Genomic DNA, 19,677 nt, shown 5'->3' with positions numbered 1-19,677 from the left:
AGACTGATTTAACAATGCTCCTTAGGCAACACTGTGCTCTCAGTTTTTCGCAAGGTAACCTGGGCCACCGGTCCCACTGGCAGCAACAACACATCTTCAACCACAAGGAGCTCCTTACTCTATTTTTCCAGGCAGAATAAGTCTCCCCCAGGCTCCAGCTTGCTACCTCTCCCCCATCTCTTCCTCTCTCCCCACCCCCCCCCCCCAACCCTGTCCCCCAGCCTTCCCCCTTTTCCCTTGCCTCCTCCAGGTTTATGCTTTCTTCCCACTCTCCACACCAAAGTCCCACTTTCACTATTGAAATTATATAGAAATTATAGAGGCAGGGAAAAGAGGTTCTGCATGGCAGTAGCAGGGATATTTATATTTCCTTGCTCTGCCCAGTGCATCTGGGGAGTTGTTTGGCACAACTGCATTGCTCCAAATGACTGGGTTTAAGGCAGATGAAAAGGTAGCCAGAGAGGACACAAAAGTGCAGTAGGTTCAAACTCAGGAGAAGACTCACTCCAGGTAAAGGGGAACGAGGCAAAAATTAAAGCAGATAACAGCCTTGATTTTTGGCCTACAGTAAAATGAACGGAAGCTTTCTGGTTCCCTTTTTTGGTTCTGGTGGCTCTGGTTGCCACCTCCTCTGTCCCCAAAGGAAATGCTGGGGATGCAGGAGCTGGATCCCATTCCAACTGCACACAGAAGAGCAGGGGCTTCTCCCCACTGAATCTCCAGGGTGTATAAATAGCTGGGAGCTCAGCTTCAGAAGGAGAGGATGGGGGAAAGGGAGTGAAAAGGGAAACAAGGAGCAACAGTCAGTCTTCCAGGTGAATCCATTTTATATTCCCCAACTGCAAATGTTCATGTTTCTCTGCCTGGTCCAGTCCTGCACTCTTTAGGGTAAGGCAGCAAAACCGTTAAGAAGCAAAACTGTAGATCAAAAAATATTGTAATCTCAAGTGAATCAATGAATAATGAGACTAAATTATTGAAACTGCTGGATGTGACTCATTGGACAAGGATAGACTCGACAAACTTGCTCTACGCAAGAGAAAGAAAAAAGAGGAAAATTTTCTCTCCATTTCCCACTGATGCTTACAGTCTCCAGATGGCTAAATTTAAACTAGGATGAGTACCCTAGAAATAAAGCCATAGAGAAGCATTAGGGTTGCAAAATTAAAAGCTGCTGTCTTAAAAAAATTATTTCTGAAAAATGGCTGCCTTAAACAGCATGTTATCCAGAGTAGATCCAAAGTGAATTGTTTATTTTCTTGCTATTTGCTGCAATCCTTACACATAAATAGAATCAAAAAGGCAGTGAAATGGAATACACAGACTCCTCTGTCCAAAGAAAGTGATCAGTAAACTGACCGAATTGCTCAAGTGGGTAAAGTAGACAGGTTTTGCCTCATTCATTATTAATAGCATATTTTCTTATTTGCAACCTTATATTCAGGTTTAATGGTTGACATGTACTCAGATTGTCTAGAAAATACCCTAAAAAACACTCTTGGCACAAGTGCCAGTGTGAAGGTGAACTGAAATTTAATAGGAGTACAATTTGCTGCTACTCCAAAAGCTCTACATAAACGGTGTGTGAAAAGTGAGCATCATTTAAAATGCGTTTGCTAATATTTGCAATGCAAAAGACTGAAAAATCTTGCATATGAATACCTGGAAGCAGATTTGGAAGGATTTCAGTGTTTTCCTTAATGTCAGCAAATTGTTAACAGGTTTTTATTTTCCTGGAGAAATTTCATGACCAGCCTTAGTTGTCAAATTTTGTACTGCATTAGTTCTACATCTACAAATAAACACAAAAACATATTAAGCCAGTTAATATCTCATGATCTCAAAATACTTTAAACAAACATAGTGCCTAATCCCAAGGATTGGTTTAAATGAGGTCACTCAGCGCCTCCTAAGTAGATGCTTCAGATATTTTTCCAGAGTGAACTTCTAAGGTAGATCATTTTATGATAATAGGGTAAGCTCCATCAGTTTGGAGAATCTTCCAGTTTCAGATTGTAAATTCTTTGAGGCAGAGAATGGCTTTGACCATATACTCAGGCAGTAGGGTCTTGACTTTTGGGGGAACTCTGGAGATAACTCAGATATAAGTAGAATAACAAATGAAGAGAATAGACAGTGGGGAAGACAAGATGCTCACAGAGGTAGAATTTGTGTCTGACCAAATATGGCAGCTCTTATGTTTAGATGATATCAAAATTCTTCTCATGCACTAAGTTTCCAGTTAGTTGCATTATAGGAATTTGCAGACTGATCATTTTCTTGTGCCACTAACACTACTACTTTGTCACAACACTATGGGGTTTTTTTATAACTTCACAACACTAGGTTGTTCCTTTCCTGCTGCTGCTCCTGTGTTCTGCAGAAAACTGTACTGGGTCTTTCAAGAAGGAATTCAGTTCATCATTTAGCTCATAGGTGTTTTCCAATATCTGTGTTTCTCCTGAACAGAATTATCCAAGTAATATCAAATAGAGGATAAGGGAACTCAAGAGTTGACTGCGGACCAAACTGTAAATGTCTGTAGTGAACTCAGTGACTTGATGTTGAGCTATGGTTACTAATCTACAGTTCTGGACTCTCTTTCAGCAGCTCATCATTGTCTGTGATGACTGGAGTCACTTGTGAACCTGTCTATGGGAAGAAGGCAAATGACATTTGTATGTTAAACCAACAAAGAATAGCTTTCCATAGGTGGAAAGCTGAAGATAGGCAGGCCTACAAATTACTAGCCTAAGTGGTTCTTTTAAGAAGAGTTTGTTTGCATAATGCTGATTTCCAGTGTTGATATCCACATGAATACAGCATGCTAAGTAGATGTTCTTGTTCTGGATGTCACTCCTTGTGCCTTTTTACACCCAGGCAGCACAGTGGGAAATGCCAGGGGGTCTGGCTTCAGTCACTGCCTCAGATATCAAGTTAAGCTTGAAAGGTCAAGTTCTGGCAATCCACATTTCAGAAGATTTATATGTAAATATAAGCAGAGGGATTCATCTCACATAACTTGCTAAGTCTTAAAGTTAAGCATCTACTTGGAAGATGCTTAGATTACAAGCACCTCTATAATCAGCAGAGACAGACATCTCCACAGGCATCTTCACTGGAAGGATCTCTCACTGCAGAAATAGAAGGCTGTAGAAGGACTTCAGAAAACTAAGATAGCTAGACACTTAGAGTCTTTCAGGTGATAAAATAAATCCTGTTCTAAGGACTTTGGCAAAGATCAAGCTCTTCACACCAACATAGCTCTTGAGAGCAATTTCAAATGTGAATGTTTCTGAACATTCCCACTGTAGAGAGGCTGCATAAATGCTTCCTGAAATGTAGCTTATTTAGAAGTGAGGTGCATATCTGAGCTAACGTTCCTGAAAAAAAAATAAAAACATCTAATCGTCTTCTCACATAACCTTTGAAACACCTCAAACCAGAATGAAGCTATTTTTCCCTTCAAAAAGTTGGCAGGGTGGTGAAAACACTCGTGTGGAGGAGGTGAGAAATGCCCTTTCTGAATGCTGAGAAAACCAAGGAAACTGTCCATGTGGCAACCCTTATTCTGTGCATTATTATACTGGTCTGAACTGCTATTCTAAACCACTGATGCAGGCAGAGTTGTGACTGAAGATGGGATAAGATGGAAATACTGTTCATAAATGGTCCTCTAAATTTTTAAATTAATTTGGAACTCATGTTTGTGCAGTTACAAAATCCACTTGCAAACTGAAACATTCAAAATTCACCTGAACCTCATCCTGTGCAACCTGTTCCTGTCAGGAGGCTTGGACTAGATGATCTCCAGAGGTCCCTTCCAACCCCTAATGCTCTGTGATTCTTCTGAGCATTCAGAGACAGAGAAGTATAGCCCTCTGCAGGGACCACTGCAAAGCCTCTGAACAGTTCAACATATTCAGACCTCTCATGGAAGTTTTTTTTTCAGGAAGCACCTTAAAAAAAACCTATAAACACGCAAAGGATGAGATAACCAGTCAGTTAGCTTCACTTGATGGTGCCCAGTGGCACCAGTCTGACTTTGAAGAGCAGACTACAACTCTGAGCATTTAAACTACCAGATATCTGGGCTTCTGTCAGCCAGAGTCAAAAATCCGTGGGCAAAGAGGCACAATACAATCTCAGTGGGACCCCACAGTCCATCCCAGGTGGACTAAGACATATGGATCAGGTGCAGCAGGTTCCAGAGATAAGCCTGGCGCCTATTCCAATTTGTATGTTTTCAAAGGTGCATAAATGCTCTAACCAATTGCATTGCAAATAGTCCTGCTAATGAAGACTAATTAATAATAGACATTCTTCTGCTATGTTTTCTTTGTAGGAGTTAAATCAAGTCACCTCGGCCTCCTTCTCTTTTCTGTTCTTTGTGACCCCAAGGAGAGAAAACACAGCAAATACACTTGATCAAAACAGAGAGCATCTCAAAGAAAAAACATGTAATGATGGGAGCTGCTCCATCATAGTAAAAGGGAGAATAAAGAGATACAGGAAGAGAGATTATACCTATGGCCACTGAGCATCAGATGCAGCAAGTACACTTAGTAAAACAGGTGATAGTGAACTGTGGATTGCAGAGGACCTAACTGGTGAAATTTAGGTAAAGCTTTAGTTTCACAGGAATTTATTTGTTATGAGATCTGAGCAAAAGGAATTAAACGCCCATGTTAAATGAATTATTAACTGCAAATTTTTATTTAAAATACATGAGGAAAAAGAAGTGGTCATTTGTTAACTCTAAATTGCAATACCTGTATAAGTATTAAAATGACAGAATAATCTCTTCCAACACTTCCATCTGTATTAGTATAACTGTTGCACTGGACTGCTCTTTTGCTGAAGAACTCTACAGCATGTCTACAAACAATTGCATAACTCCTGTTTCCAGGTCTTATATTGACACAAGACTTCAGCTCATGGAATAAAAAAAAAAACTATATTTAAAAATTTTTATTTATAAAAAAAACAGAAAAACACACCAAAAAACCTAAAATGAACTTCAGATGTTAATTGTAATCCCCTACTTATTTTCTGATTTAGCACCAAGTATAGTGATCTGAAAACTACTGACAAATATTGACTGTATAATCAAGCACTATGATGTTCTTGCCCATTTTGTATAAACCAAAGCGACATCATTGAGTTCTACCTAAGAGCTGCTGTGATACCATGGGGTGCACGATGGAGCCCTAGGATGAGCCATTAATGTCTGGAAACCATAATAATAGTAATACTTCATCTAAGTCATAGAGACTAAGAGATCTAATAGATCAACATGTTCATCTCTCTGCCAGAGGACTGCCCATGTTCTAAAAACTCAGAATTTGAAGGAGAGAAATAGTAGTGATTCATGAGCAAAGAACAATTGCAGTTATTGCAGTTGGAGTTGGTCTCTGAAACAAAGAATTTAGCAGCTAAATAAAGTGGAAGCTATTAACTGCATCTTTATTACCATGCAAAGGCAAGTAGCAACTCTGTAATTTAAATAAATTCATTATGTAACATTTTTTTCTAATTCATTCCTGATTTGCTAAACTAATCTCTTTTTTTAGGGGGTTTGAACATTAATTAAATGGATGAAAAATGCAGCTGAAAGCCAGTATTATTTAAGGAATGGAGAACAATAGGAAAGCATGACAAGGAAAGATCAGCCATTTGACAATGAAGCAACATCCTGAGCCTGAAGCACAATGCTATTGAGTAAGCATCTGAGAAAATGTTTTATTTCTTCACCCAGGATGTGTTCTCTTTCCTCTTTCTCCTCCCCTTCTAGCAGTGGAGTTTGACTTGGTGTTAACCTAGAGAAGTTTAACTTGGGGTTCCCTAGACTGGACTACGAATTCCATTTCATTAATATAGCTCTGCAATTCCACATCCTACATTTACACCACATACTGGAAGTCCCAGTTTCATCCTACCTCAATATGGGCACTCAATATGGGTTACCTCATGGTTTGGAGGACCTCTAAATGCCCTTTAGAGTCGGTGGAAAGAAAGAGAGACACTCCAGCAGATGGCATTTCAAAGAACCAAAATATGTCTCACCTTCTGGAGATCTCTGATCCTGCATTGATTGTAAAGGAGATCTAAACTAAGTGCACTCTCAATGCAGGCAGCTATGGTTAGGTGCAGTGATTCCCACCCAACTTTGCATGTTCTTGTGCTTTTACAACTCTTTCTCCCTACCAGAAGTGAACATTCAAAAGATTCTTCTCTCCACAGTGTTTTCTATATGGCTTTCAAAATCTCCTCCTACCACTGTTTTCCAGGGAGCATGAGTAAAGGTATTCTAGCTTCCTTCAAACAACATCTTGTTACACAGTTATCAGAAAGGAAATCTTTGTCTATACAGTAGTGATGGTGAAATCATGTAATATTTTTGTTTTTCAAAGACACCAGGGTGCCTATCAGAACATAAGGAATCTTCATTCTCTGGTCACACACATTAAGCCATTGCAACACATGAGTGCTGAAGCTCTGTCAGTTCATACAGTGCAGCCTTTCAGTAATGAAAGGTAGGGAATTTGAACAGTTGGAGAATATATTGAGAGGTTACATATTTAAAACTAACACCTTTTCATTTAGGCATGTGAGACTAGTGTTACTCTTTTATCTAATTTCCTGCCCCTTTTACTAGCAATTTAGTTACAGCTCTTTTCTGTTTGCAACTGGCAGTTCAGTGGACCAAAAAGTAATGCAATATTTTTGGAAAAGTAATATAGTACAGCTCCACTATTACTAATGTGGAGCATACTCATACTACAACTGGGTTTTATTTTAAAAAATTAATGAAAAATAGCAAGTATAGCTCTGCCCAATGTTTTCACTTGTAGAATTCTTTGAGAGTAACAAGAGCTGCAGATGCTTAACTGAAGATACACAACTTAGTCCTGTGGTTGCACTCAACCTACTCAAAAGCACCAAGTTTGTTCAAATTCACTTCCAGGAATAATTTAGACTCAAATATTTCATTCATGCTCTGCATTAGAGGTCCATTATATTTTCTTAGCTGGTGGACAGCAGAATTAGAGATGGGTCCAGATTGGAGCACCAGCCAAAGCACATCTTCATTTTATTGAGGTTACAAACACAAGCTTCATTCCTACCTAATTAGATTCTTCCTCACAAAAACAGAGCTTCCAAGTCTCATTTCTTCCATCAGAAAATTTTGACAAGGGGATAATCCTTCAGAAAATGGCAATTCTTATTTTTATAACTCATTTTAAAATTCATATAGAATTATGTCTGACCTGGTACAACTATTAAATCATCATTTGACCATCACTGAAATTTGTTGGTATATTTCCTTAATCTTGGGGTCTTGCTTTTTATTTATTTTTTTATTTACATTTTATTATTTTATTTTTAAATTATTTAATTTAAAAGCCCTTAGGTTTTATTTGCTGTGTTTCAGGACACATGCCAGCAACTACTGTGATCAGAATTTCATCTACCTGGTTTGAAATTTTGCAACAATTTTGTGGGTAGTTTCTTTTCTCTCTGTCTATTAACTTCATTTTTAAACTATTTTTCTACATCCACTGTATTTCTTAATGCCAGCCTTTTTATTCTTGTGGTTTTCTTTCTACTTTTTCCCCCCTTTTTCCCTCTATTCTTTTGCTGTTCTTCATTTTTGCTTAGTCTAACATTTATTGTGGTTTATTTTTAGGATACTTGTATATTTGGGGTAGAATTATAATCTGAACGTTTATATACAGAGTATATGTTTTTGTTGGAGAAATATATAATTGATGACTGTTCTTATTCTTCTGAGAAATGGCAATAATAAATGGCAGGCTCTCTTCAATGAATCCTCTCCCGCTTTAACAAAACAAAACACTGGAAGCAGGCGAAGAAAGTACAATAGGAAAAAAATTTTAAGGACAGCAGTTTATCTTGGGGTCAAAAAATACTGCAAATGTTGGTGTTTGACTGTTTCACATCTGTCATAATCTTGCACTGAAATACCATTTAACTGTCAATAACATATTTGAAAAAAACATGGAACAGATACACTGTGTTGAGAGGAAATAACACACTTGAAACTGGAAACTTTTTTTTTACTTCTAGGCAGATTTCTCAGTTTATTTAGATGTTAAAAGAGGTCTATTGCTCTGTAAAATACAGTATTGACAGCTGTGTTACTTTTAACTACCTTTTTCCCACACACATATGTTTTTGCAGACTGGTACCTACTGATACACTTTCCAAACCATTAAAACTTCTATGATTTTCAAAGTGATCTTCTGTCTTCATTTCTGGATGATGGTCATAGAATCCAGAGCCTGCTGGAATAAACACAGTTTGTGAATGCAAGTTTTACAGCTTTCACTGCTGCTTGAGCATGGAAGTAGGTCCCAACGTTGTGTTTGATAAAAAAACCAAACCAAACAAAACAAAACACTGAATTAAGGCCTCTTTAAAACTTGATTATTATTTGCCATGGCTAATTCATTTTTAAATCTAATATAACTGGATAAGATTCGAAAGAAGTGCTATAGAGTGAGCGACTGAGAAAGGACAGGCATATGAATATATTTAAAATGAGGTACCCACTTGAGCCTAAGGGAAACACCAATACCCAGGCAGACTTTGGTGGCATTATCAGCACCACTCATCTCTAGTGAATTTTTTACTTTTTCCTTTGTTGCATTAATCTACAATGTTTATTTTTTCACCACTGGTCCTTTCTGTTAGATGTACAACATCTATTATGAAGCAGTAGTTTCCAAAAGAAAGGATTGAGGAAAGGGGGAGGATGTTGAGTTTTGGAAGGGGGTTGTTTGTGTATTTGTTTTCTGACAACTGGCAAAACCCCAGGAGCTATTCTCCAGAAATTTCACAAGAAACATTCATACGGGCAGGAAATCTACTGGCAAGAAATGGCAGATGAAAGAGTTATGTACTGCTGAATGAGAGTTTTGCACCTGCACTTTGCTTAAGTTGGAGAACACACTATTAATATAATCACAATTGTATAACCAGCAGGATGCATAGTCATCTACCAAGATTTCATTTTGAGACTTCATGGATGCTTTTGGCATTAGTACAAAACAAGGATTTGAATCAATTTCAAATGTGCACTAAATGAAAAGGGGGGGGGGAACAGTTAAACAATTACTATCAGGATATCACATTTAAAATTAAGACAAGAACTGTGAAACTGAATCCAGACCAGTCTACTGGAGGTCCAAGGACACCAGTGGGCTTAGAGGCAGGGATGTCCAGTAAGGAGGGTCAGAGGAACTCTGCTTCAGATTCCTTCTCCAGATTTTTTTTCATTTCTACATTATTTCTGGAGAAACTTTTTTTTTTTTTCCCTCGGAGCCATTAAACTGAGACTGGAATAGAGCTGCTAAAAAAACTCCTATGGAACATTTTTTTGGGGTCAGGATTTAGTAATTCATTGAAATCAAAATATTTCCAGTGCATATCAAAACATATCAGCAAAGTTTCAAAACAAGTGTTGCCCCAGTTTCAAAACCTGGAAGCCCTGAGGTCTCTAGTTCAAAGGTAGACTACTTGGTGGGCCATCCTGCAATGACAGCCCATCAATCCTCTACCCTGGCAGTCAGAGGGTTGAGCAATGGTCTGCCAGCCAGGCAGGACTCTCCAGATCCATGCAGGCTTCCAGCAAAACTTAGCCAAAATCCTACTGTCCCTGCAAAAAGTTGAGATTTCAGTCATCTGCCAAGGTGTCTCTGAAGTTTGCCAAGCAGCTTTACTTTTCAGACTGGTTCCATCCAACAGAAATGTTGGGTTTTTTCCAAATAAGTCATTTCACCCCCAAAAAACCACTTTATCTACTGCAGTAATCACCTAGATCATCCAAAATGGTGTCCTAATGCTGGATTTGTCCCTGGACCTGTGGTGAGATGATTAAGGTTACAGGCACAGAAAGGTTATGTGCAGTACAGTCTTTTCAAGCTGACCACCACCTCTGCCACACAATCAGTCCCCCACTTACTAAACTTCATCTTGAGCAGTTTAAGCATCCATAAGGAGGTAATGCCCACTGCTTCCCTGGGTGAGACCTGGCCAAGGAGATTCTCGAGGAATTTTGGTCCTTTCTTCTTGGGATTTTAATTTCGAAAAAAGCAAAAGAAAGCCTAATTTTGAGGAAATTATTGAAATGAACTAAAATAGTATCTATTAAAATCAGTAATACAGAAGTATTACTGTTGGAACCTGATAGAAGTATTGCTATCTCATGTATAATTGTTATGGCATATCAGCACAGAACACCCCAAGAACCCCATGCGGGGTTGAGCTACTGAAAGTTTGCCCTACTATGGTACAAGAGCTGCTGTCCAGCAACACTTACTGTCCAGGCCAAATTTTCCTACATGATGGATAGACCAGAGTTCATCAAGATTCATGGGAGTCACCAACTCATCTGGAAAGTCACAATCTTATCCACCAAAACGCTGAAATATCAAGCATGACTTGTGAGTTAAGGGGAGACAATGAACCAACATCCCCAGAAAAGTGTACAGTGGTCAAAGATTTTCTACTCCAGTGGATAAAAATGTTTTGAGGGCTGACCTGCAGTGTTTTTGTCATAGATTTACTGTGTGAGATTGCAAGGTTGTTCGACAGTCTCCATATCAGGTGAACCACTGCTTTTATGTCACTGAGGTTTTTACTACAGGTTTTGAAGACATCTAAATCAAAGTAGTATGCATCAGTATGTTTTCAGCATCAATATCTTCTGAGGTTTGTTTTCTTTCCTTTATTTACTGCAAAATGTATTGAGTTGTAAGGAATACTGAGCGGGAAAAGCTATTTTGAATTGCATGTTGATCATTTTAATGTCATTTGAGCAACTAACCTACAAACTTTATCATTTTGCTATTAGGAAGAAGAAATAAAAACTATATGAAACTTGTAAAGAGTTGCAGAGTACTCGTCCAGATTGCTGACAGTCAGTAGATGTCTCAGAAATCTCTCCCCCTTCTTTCCAGAGACTCAAATCCAGCAGTCCAGTGAACTTGACTATAAAATCAGTGCATGTGTCCCAAAAATGAGAATGCTTTTTCTTTGCTGGATCATAGCTAAAATCCATTGAGGGGACAGCAGGCTGGCACTGGGCCGTGAAAGGTATTGACCATTCTGTAAAACAAAGCAGTCATCCATAATCTTTTTTTGTTTCCAGATAATAAAAGGAAAGCCTCGTTTTGCGACCATAAAAAAAAAAAAAAAAAAAAGTTAAAGCAGTACAGCTGTAAGCAGAAATCCAGTCCACTTGTGGTTTAAAGAGCTACACGCCTACTGTACATAAAATAATACGCTGGTATCATTAGCATAGACAACAGCTTGTTTTCAATTTGGCTGCAGATAATGAAATTATCCCCCAAATTACCATAAAGTGGAACAACTAAACACAAAAGCAAACTCTTTCTTTTTTTTTTTTTCTTCTCCCCCACCCCCACACCCCCAACCCCAACCCCTTCAGCAAGCAGCGCTGCCTTTCAGCTATTTCGAATAAAAGCAAAGCTTCTGTTTTTCCAGAGCTCCGCTTTGACCTCAAGCAGATAAAGAACATGAAATGACAAACACGCAGCAAAGAGTTACTGTGTCCTCCCCCCCCTCCCCCCCTCCTCTTTGGCCTCTGTTTACATTAGGAAATGTACCCGGGGAGGAGGGATGGGGAGGCAAGAGGGCTGCCTTTCAGCGCTGCGCTCAGCTCCGTTGGCTCCGGCTGGAGCTGGCCCCTGTTTCTGAGTAAGCTTACTCCACTCCAGATGTGCCTCGGCTCCAGCGTGGCTGCCATGTACAGTAAATCGGCATCTGAGGGCTCGTCAATCTGTGGGGTAGAGCAATTGCGGTCTCGCCAGGCCGCCCCACTGGCACAAACAGAAATTTGCGCCGCCGAGCTGGAAAAGGAGGGGGGAGAAGGAGGAGGAGGAGGAGGAGGAGGGAAAGGGGGTGACGGGGGAGGGAAGGAGGCGATGAACATAACGGGAGAGCAGTGTGCGAAAGGTGAGGGGCTGGAAGGTGCCTGCTCCCCGGAGGAGAAAGGGAAGAAATAAACACTAACAGCCAACGGGGGAAATGTTCTTAATGCGTTTGTAAATTTACTTGTAAATGTTTTACACTTAGAGAGAAAGGGGAACGCTGGTATCGTTTGGCAGTGTTGGCTGTCTATGGGTCCCTGTGGATATCCTGGTTCAGTACGACTTGTAACCAGGGCAGGAGAAACATAAAATAGCTGGGAAAGCTCAGCCAATTAGTCATTACATGTAGATTGTAAAAACAAGAGAGACAGAGACAGAGAAATAAATACCCTTGGCAAATTGAGTCCCCCTTGTTTGTGTCCCTGCAACATGAGTATGAAAAAGCAGAAGCAATGACACCTTCTAATCAAAGTGCAACCTGCAAACCAGCCTGTGCTCCCATTCAAAATCCTCCAGGGTTCCCTGACACTCACAAGATTTACCTATTTGCTGTCATTGTAAAATACAAATTGTTTCACTAATCAGGCAGTTTGCTTTGGACCTGACCCCAGTTGTACAAACTCCAACTTGGACGTTCATTTCTGATCTCCTGCCGCCTACGCAGCCATTGCTAACGGAGATTTAATAGAATGAGAAAACGATCTTTTCTTTTATAGTGGGTTCAAATGTGCTACCCAGCTTCAAGCTGACTGTAGCTGTGTTTTCCTAATCACCATTTTTAATAGTAATTCTGAGGATGAAAATGCCTGCTCCCCCTCCCTTCTTTTCCAACAGCGCCAAGTCTAAGAATGTAAATAAGTGTTAAATTGAAACACAGAACAAAATTGGGTCAGATTTAGTGTAATTGAGTCATAGTTATATTTAGGCTGCTTTCATTTGCAAATGTGCACTCTAACAGCAGCCCTATGCAGCATCTCTGGGTAGAATGAAATGCCTCATTTATTTATTGTTTTTACTGTGGTTGCGCCTGCAATTCTCAACAAGGGCTCCTGGTCCCATTGTGCCGTGCACTGCAAAAGGTGACCTATCCATTTCAAAGACTCTCCTTTTCCAAAGAGGCTCTTCTCTGAGAAATGGCAGCACCTTAAACAGACAAATATTGTCAGCTGTTCCAAATTTTCAAAAATTGTGAATCAACACTGAAGAAACCCATGAAGCTGCAGGAAAAAATGGCATAAGATTTTCCAAAGGGTATATGCAGCATCCTTTCTTGCCTCCTACTTTGTGAGTTTTCAAATCTTCCCAACATGCTGTAGGAGTACAAAAGCTTCTTTTTAGAAAGGAGTGCTCAGATTCTTGCAATATTCTTTGATTCAAGGACTGAAGTCTTAAAAACATCAACTATCATTAGATTTGAAATAAAGTCACAAGACATGGCAATACAATTAAAAATTGTATATCTGACAATTTTCCTTATCACCTAATTGACAGAACAGAAACTCTCTTCCCTCTAGGTTAAATCAATCCTACCAGATACAAGGTGCTCTGATTCTGACTAAGAACATATGTAATTTTTAATGACTAAAAATTTGAAATAACTCTGATAATTCTTCTGCAAAAGTTTCACACTGTTTCTAAGTTTACCTTAGATGCAGGGCCATAAAGAAGCCCAGCAAACCCCCCATGCAAGCAGGTGTGCATCTGCCAAAGAGGATATGTCCATGCACAGAGAATATCTGTCACATTACCAGCTCTTTTGTGTCATCCAGGAGAAGGCTTGCTGCCCCCCACTTCTTCCTCTCATCTCTGTGCCTGGTCCATGCCCCTGGTAGCCCCCAGAGAGTGTTCTCACCATGGCTTTATGCCTTGTGCAGTCATTTACAGATAGGCAAAATGGACATAAAAGAAGAGTATCAAACGAAGATGGCAAGATTGGCATCAGAATTACCTCAAAAACTGACTGACTGTTTAAAATTAGGGCCACCAAAGCTCTGGTAAGTGAACAACAAGGACTTCCCTTACAGTGACAGAAATATGAACTGGGTGATCAGACAGGTGCTTTCAAATGGCTGGCAGTTCCATGCAGAAGGGCAACACAGATGGGTCTCATTTAGCAGCTGAGTTTAGCAAAAATTGTGACTTTTCCCACCCCAAGGTTGGATGAGTGGCCCAGGGAAAATGCAGTACTTAAAGGACACCAAGAGCAGCAGAATCCTTGGCTCATCTACACCAGTAATGTCACTAATTTGAAAATAAGTGAGCATAAAGCTGATAATGGTGTCTGTAAAGAACCGTGTATGATGGTAAGATGATATCAGACCATGCTAAGTGAGCATGGAGGAATGCTTCTAGAAGGCAGGACACAAGATGAGTGAAGCATGAAGAGGGTGTTGAAAATGAATCAGTGACAGAGATAGGAACAACAAATAGTGCAGTTCCTCTTCTGAGAATCACATCTCAGCATCATGCTTGCATCTCACAGCAATGGTGCTCTTCCACTTTAGTTTTAGACATATTTTTACAATGCAAAATCCTTGTTTATATGTGTATCACAAGGGCATCCATTTTACCTCGGGTTTATTATGTGTATGGTCAGAAAGGACAGTTTTCCTCACAAAAGTTAAAAAAAGAAAAAAATCAACTATTAATCACACTCAAACATGGTAATATATTCTTTCTTTGATGGCTCAACTAATACAACGTGCCCTCTTGCAAGACAGCAGGTGTTAACAACTCAAGAAAAACTTCCTTTACAAAATGATGCTTCATATTTTAACTATAAACAACTTTTAACTGTGTATTAGAGTCTTGGATACAATTTTTTCTTTGATTTTTTTCTTCTATACACATTCCAGTGCACCTGCCAACTGAAGGAAGGACAGTATTGTCCAGCCATTGTGTGGGCAGATGTTGTGTAAATTTCCACAAAAGATTCTGCCAAGCCTCCCTCTTACATAGACCTCTGACCACCTGCATTATTTGGAAGGATTACTTTCTATATCAGTGAACTTTCCCCAGGGACTGCGACAAGATGAGCAACCAAGAACCTGGCTGCAGAGCAGTCCTGCAGAGTAGAGAGGGATGAAATTATCCTTTGCCAATTAAAGGAGATACAGCAGCCCCACGTTCCAGGAAAGACAAAGGTCTCTCACTTCAGGTATCACCTAGAAAAGTGGAGATGAACAAAAATTGGTTAAGTACTCTGTCTACAGTCATTTAAAAACAAAATCCTAAAAGACTGCAGGAAGAGTCTCTCTTGTGGTTGAAATTGTCCATAACAAACTGCAAGCTTGGCATTTCTGTTCATAAAAGAACCATCAGTAAATCCAGCAGGCTTATGTATGCCAAACGTTTAACATCCCAGTAGCATGCTCTTTATGATGCCTCTGACACCTGCAGAGAAATTACATCAAATCTGTAGCAGCAGTATTAGGTAATGCACCAGAGTTCAATGTTCAAAACATCCTGTTCTTTACATAGCCTCCTGTCTTACACAAAAGCAGTTAAAAATAATAGAGCTTGTTCTAGTGCCAGATTTACAAGCTTGTGTTCACAGACTTTGTCAGGCTCATCTTGCAAGGTTGTTTGTTTTGTTTTACCTGTGAGCTGAGAAAGGGGAGGTAGAAGACAGCAGAAGAAGGGGGAAAGCTTTGTGAATGCAGTTTCAAGCTTTCAGGAAAAAATAAAATTACTTCAACCACTCTGCTTTTATGACAATTAATTTTCTTTTCTGAAAAGTAAAATTAATAAGAAGTGAAATTTGTAAACAGTGAGTAACAGAAAAAGCATTTCGTAGCTGGACTTGAAATAGATTACATGGAATATTTATATTTGTAGTTTGAGATGTGGAGGCTTGGATTAGTTAATTAGTAAGACATGCCATTTGCAAAACTTGGATGTGGATCCTGATGCAGATTTTGAGCTCATCAATCTTTTGGAATGTTTAGAGGAGAGGAAGCTTGGCTCTCCTCTCAAATTTCACACTAGAAGGCTCTAGCTGGAATAGGAGCTGAAAAAAATGAGAAGTTTAAAAAAAAAATAAAAGATTGTCTCTACATAGGCTTCTATGTCCTTGCTATATAACATGTACATTGTAATAAGAGGGTTGCTGTTAAAAAGGGATGTGAGTAATAGACCTTCTCCTTATTGGGATCTAATATTCCTTTTGAGGGAGATCTGAGCTGAACAATGGAACCCACCAGTCCCTTTATGTTCTTGTCACATTCGTGAGTCCTATGACTGACCTTTGCAATCAAGACACAGAGCTATAATTGATCACTTTATTTTTATTTTCACAAGTGTTGAGAACTTTGCTGTTATTCATTCTGCTTTTGAAATGCTGATTTTCACTGGTAAGCAAAGTATTGATTTTGTATTGGACTGGAAATCATGGAACCTGGCTCAAAACATCAGTGAAGTCTCCTACCAACTCCTGGCATTACTACCAACTCAAAAAAGCATTACTTGGACACAGATTATATTTACAGTTATCAAATCTCAAAACTGTAAAAACCTTCATAATTGCTCAACATGGTGCTTGGAGATCACAGACAAAAAGCACCAGAAAAAAATGAGTAATTTGTACAAAAAAATAACCAGTGTCCCAGAATGGAGCATCAGATCACAAGCAAGCAGGATTTCATGCTTCTATTGAGGAGTCTAAAGTTTCTCCCAGATGAGATTTGAGCCTACCTATTTTGTCCAAACACTTAGATATAGTCTATTTGTAATGTATCCCTCATAAAGCTCTTCCTCTTACTTCCTGTGACTAGGAATATTGCAAAACTGCACAAAGGAAGTGGAAGTTTAAAAGCTTTGCAGAGTCCAGATGGAAAATGTGATAGGAAACTGAAAAACAAACATTTTGTGTTTTCATATATATGAATTACGCTTAGCAAAGGTTAACTTCCACTCATATCTTTCCTTCAATTTTTTTGCCCAAAACTTTTCATTCTTGTATTGACAGTTGTACACTGCAGAAGCTTCTACCAATAGCAATAGTAAAGAGTCTGGTAAAAGTTTCATTATCAAAAGCAGCAAAAAGTCTCATTTTATGGAGAGGAAATAGGCCAAAATCAATAAAGATATAGCCTGTTGCTGTTATTAAATTATTGAAACAAGACTTTTCAATTAATTTATACCAAAATGCAACTCCCTTCAGTAGGATTCTCTGGGTGATTTTTACCATGGTTTTCTCTGCAGGAAATAGTGGACAAACTCCAGATCTCTGAAAGAATGACAAAACAGCATGAAATCCAGGGTGTCCCACAAGAATGCTAGGGAATTCATCTCTCATGGACCTGGGAAAGACCAAACAAAATTTACACATGGTCCAAACCCAGACTGGGGTCTGGCATTTGAATAATCCTGGAGTATTTTCAACGTGTCTTGTTCTGGCTTAGAAACTGCTTTATATTTTTAAGTGGGATAAGCTCAAAAGATCTTACTTAGGCCACTGTTACATCAGCTACTTTTCAAATTCTTAGCAACCACCAGCACACCTGAAAATCAGAATACTCATTTTGTGTTGTAAATTGTGGAATAAAAATTCAAACACTTTAAGTCTTTGAAATCAAATTATTCTGAGTGTTTTTTCTTTTGTACTTACTGGCTACTAAGGATTGATGTTGCCCTGTAACTCCTTGCTGATTAACACATTCCTCTGGATGCCTAATTTGTGAGAGATTTACACTGTGCAAACATTATTCACAGAGAGCATTTGATTCTCTCTAAATCAATTAGATATGCCTTTTCAGGCACATTTTCTGTTGGAGACTGCCAGAAGAGGGTTTTCTTTTTTACCTGAAATGGGGATTCCAAAACCACTTCACCTCCAAGAAGCCACAGGGTGGCTTGGAAATCAAACGGTCCTGCCAGTGCAGCCTCCTGTATAATTGAAATGCAATTTAAGGAGCCTTCAGAGGAATTTCTCCATCTCTGGAGGAGGCCAATCAGCAATCTGACCTTCAATAAAGACAACAGGAGGAAGCTCCCTTTGAAAGATAGAGGAAACTTTTTTTTCCTTTGAAAAGCATTCTTAGGTGCTGTCTGCTGATATAGTGCAGACTTATCTCCTGAGGTCCAGACAAGTCTGTGCTGCTGATTATGCCAATAGACCTCATGTGGTTCCCAGTGCCCTTATCTAAGAATGGGAAAAGTGAAGGAGAGCAAGTGAAAAACAAAACTGAACCCTTCCTAATAGAGAATTTTAACATTAGAAGTGTTCCAAACACATGCAGAGAAATAACCCTGCACGTATACTTACGGATATAGATATATATACACGTATATACATATATATATATACATATACACGAAGTTCAGGAATTTTAGTGATTTATTGTTATCTGGAAACAATGGGTCCATCAAGAAAAAACTTGAAAATATATCTATAGACCTGGTGGATACACATACAAATGGTCGTTATGTTTACATTGTGTGTGTAAAATGAGTGCCTGCACCTAAAAGTATGCAAGAGTTCATGATATTCAACAAAGGCAAATACTAAACAGCAGCAAGCAGTAAGTCCTGTATCTGGGTTAGTCTAGTGGGTGACTTATTAGAAAGCAGCTCTGCAAATAGGGCCTGGGGCTCCTGGAGCAAAAACTGAACATGAGTCAGCAATGTGCCTTTGCAGTGTTAAAAGCTAACCTCATACTGGGCTGTTTTATTAAGAAAATAGCCCAGTAAGTCAAGGAAGTCATTATTCCCCTCTATTCAGCACTTGTGAGACCACATCTGGAGCACTGCATCCAATTCTGGGACAGTGAGAAACTGGAGTAAGTAAAGCTGAGGGCCACCATGGCAGAAAAAGAGCTGAAGTACATGGCTTGAGAGGACAGCTGAGAAAGCTGGGTTAGCTGGAAAAGAGTGAGCTGAAGGACAGGGTCTCCCCACCCTAATGGTCTCACCACATGCCTGATGGGTGGTCACAGACAGACAGTTCTTGGAAGTGCACATCAAAGCACACATGGCAATGGATTTCCAGCTATGTAGGAAAGAGGGAAAGGGGGGAAAAGAGGACAAGGGGACAAATCACAATCAAAGTGAGACTACTCAAAAACTGGAAGCTGCCATCTTTAGCATCGTGCTCCAGCGTTGAAGTTAATAATGCTTTGAGCTGGCAATTGCACTAGAGGAGTTCCAAAGGTCTCCTCCAACCTGAATTATTCAATGAGTACATACTAGTACAGCAAAAAGTGTCTGTTTTCATAGCTAACCAGTCTTCATCAGAAACAGAGTAAATGCATTCTCTGCAAATTTACAGTTTGTGGGACAAAGTGACCAGCTGCTGGGACAGAGTAAGACTAAAGGAGACCTGGAGTCAAGCCACCCAACATGCCTCAAGCAAGCCAGAGCAGTGCTATAAACTAACCAAATCCCATCAAACATACAGCAAAAATTCCCATGACTCAACCGCCTCCAGAGCCCGTCAGCTCTGCCTCCCACCTCCACAGCCCAGTCTAACACTACAGCCCAAGCTGCTGGATACTTCAGTCCAAACATTGTGGTTAGAGAGGCCCTCTCCAAGGCCCAGACCCATGACTCCTGCTTCAATCCACTCCTGAGAATGTGTGTACTTTTTGGTCAGAATTTCAGTTGTCTGTATTTGGAAAGTCTCACCCACAGTCTTTAGCTGACTAAAGGAAGTCAAAGAAAATGCAAGATGTGGTGGTTACCAAATCTAAAATCCTCCCTGAGTATGACCATTCCTTATGTATTTGTGCACTGTATATATATCTAGCAAACCTCTAGGAAT

General features: G+C 39.5%; 1 long non-coding RNA gene across 3 annotated transcripts in view; it reads right to left on the bottom strand.

Moving 5' to 3' along the window:
• Positions 1 to 3,777: 3,777 nt before the first annotated feature.
• The window catches only part of LOC139793186 (uncharacterized), a 46,961-nt gene continuing 31,061 nt past the window's right edge, over positions 3,778 to 19,677 (bottom strand). Inside the window, exons 1-3 of one of the 3 annotated variants that reach the window (XR_011724537.1) lie at positions 11,655 to 12,404; positions 8,167 to 11,133; positions 3,778 to 4,386 (exon numbers count right to left, since the gene is read on the bottom strand). This is a non-coding gene — a long non-coding RNA (uncharacterized lncRNA). Of the gene's footprint in view, positions 4,387 to 8,074; positions 11,134 to 11,654; positions 12,405 to 14,372; positions 14,529 to 19,677 lie in introns of those variants that run through there. The other 2 variants (XR_011724538.1, XR_011724536.1) reach the window with 2 other exon arrangements.

The sequence above is a fragment of the Heliangelus exortis genome, chromosome 2, assembly GCF_036169615.1.
Source record: "Heliangelus exortis chromosome 2, bHelExo1.hap1, whole genome shotgun sequence".
In the NCBI taxonomy this organism is placed as follows: domain Eukaryota; kingdom Metazoa; phylum Chordata; class Aves; order Apodiformes; family Trochilidae; genus Heliangelus; species Heliangelus exortis.
This window is presented reverse-complemented; position numbering and strand designations above follow the sequence as displayed.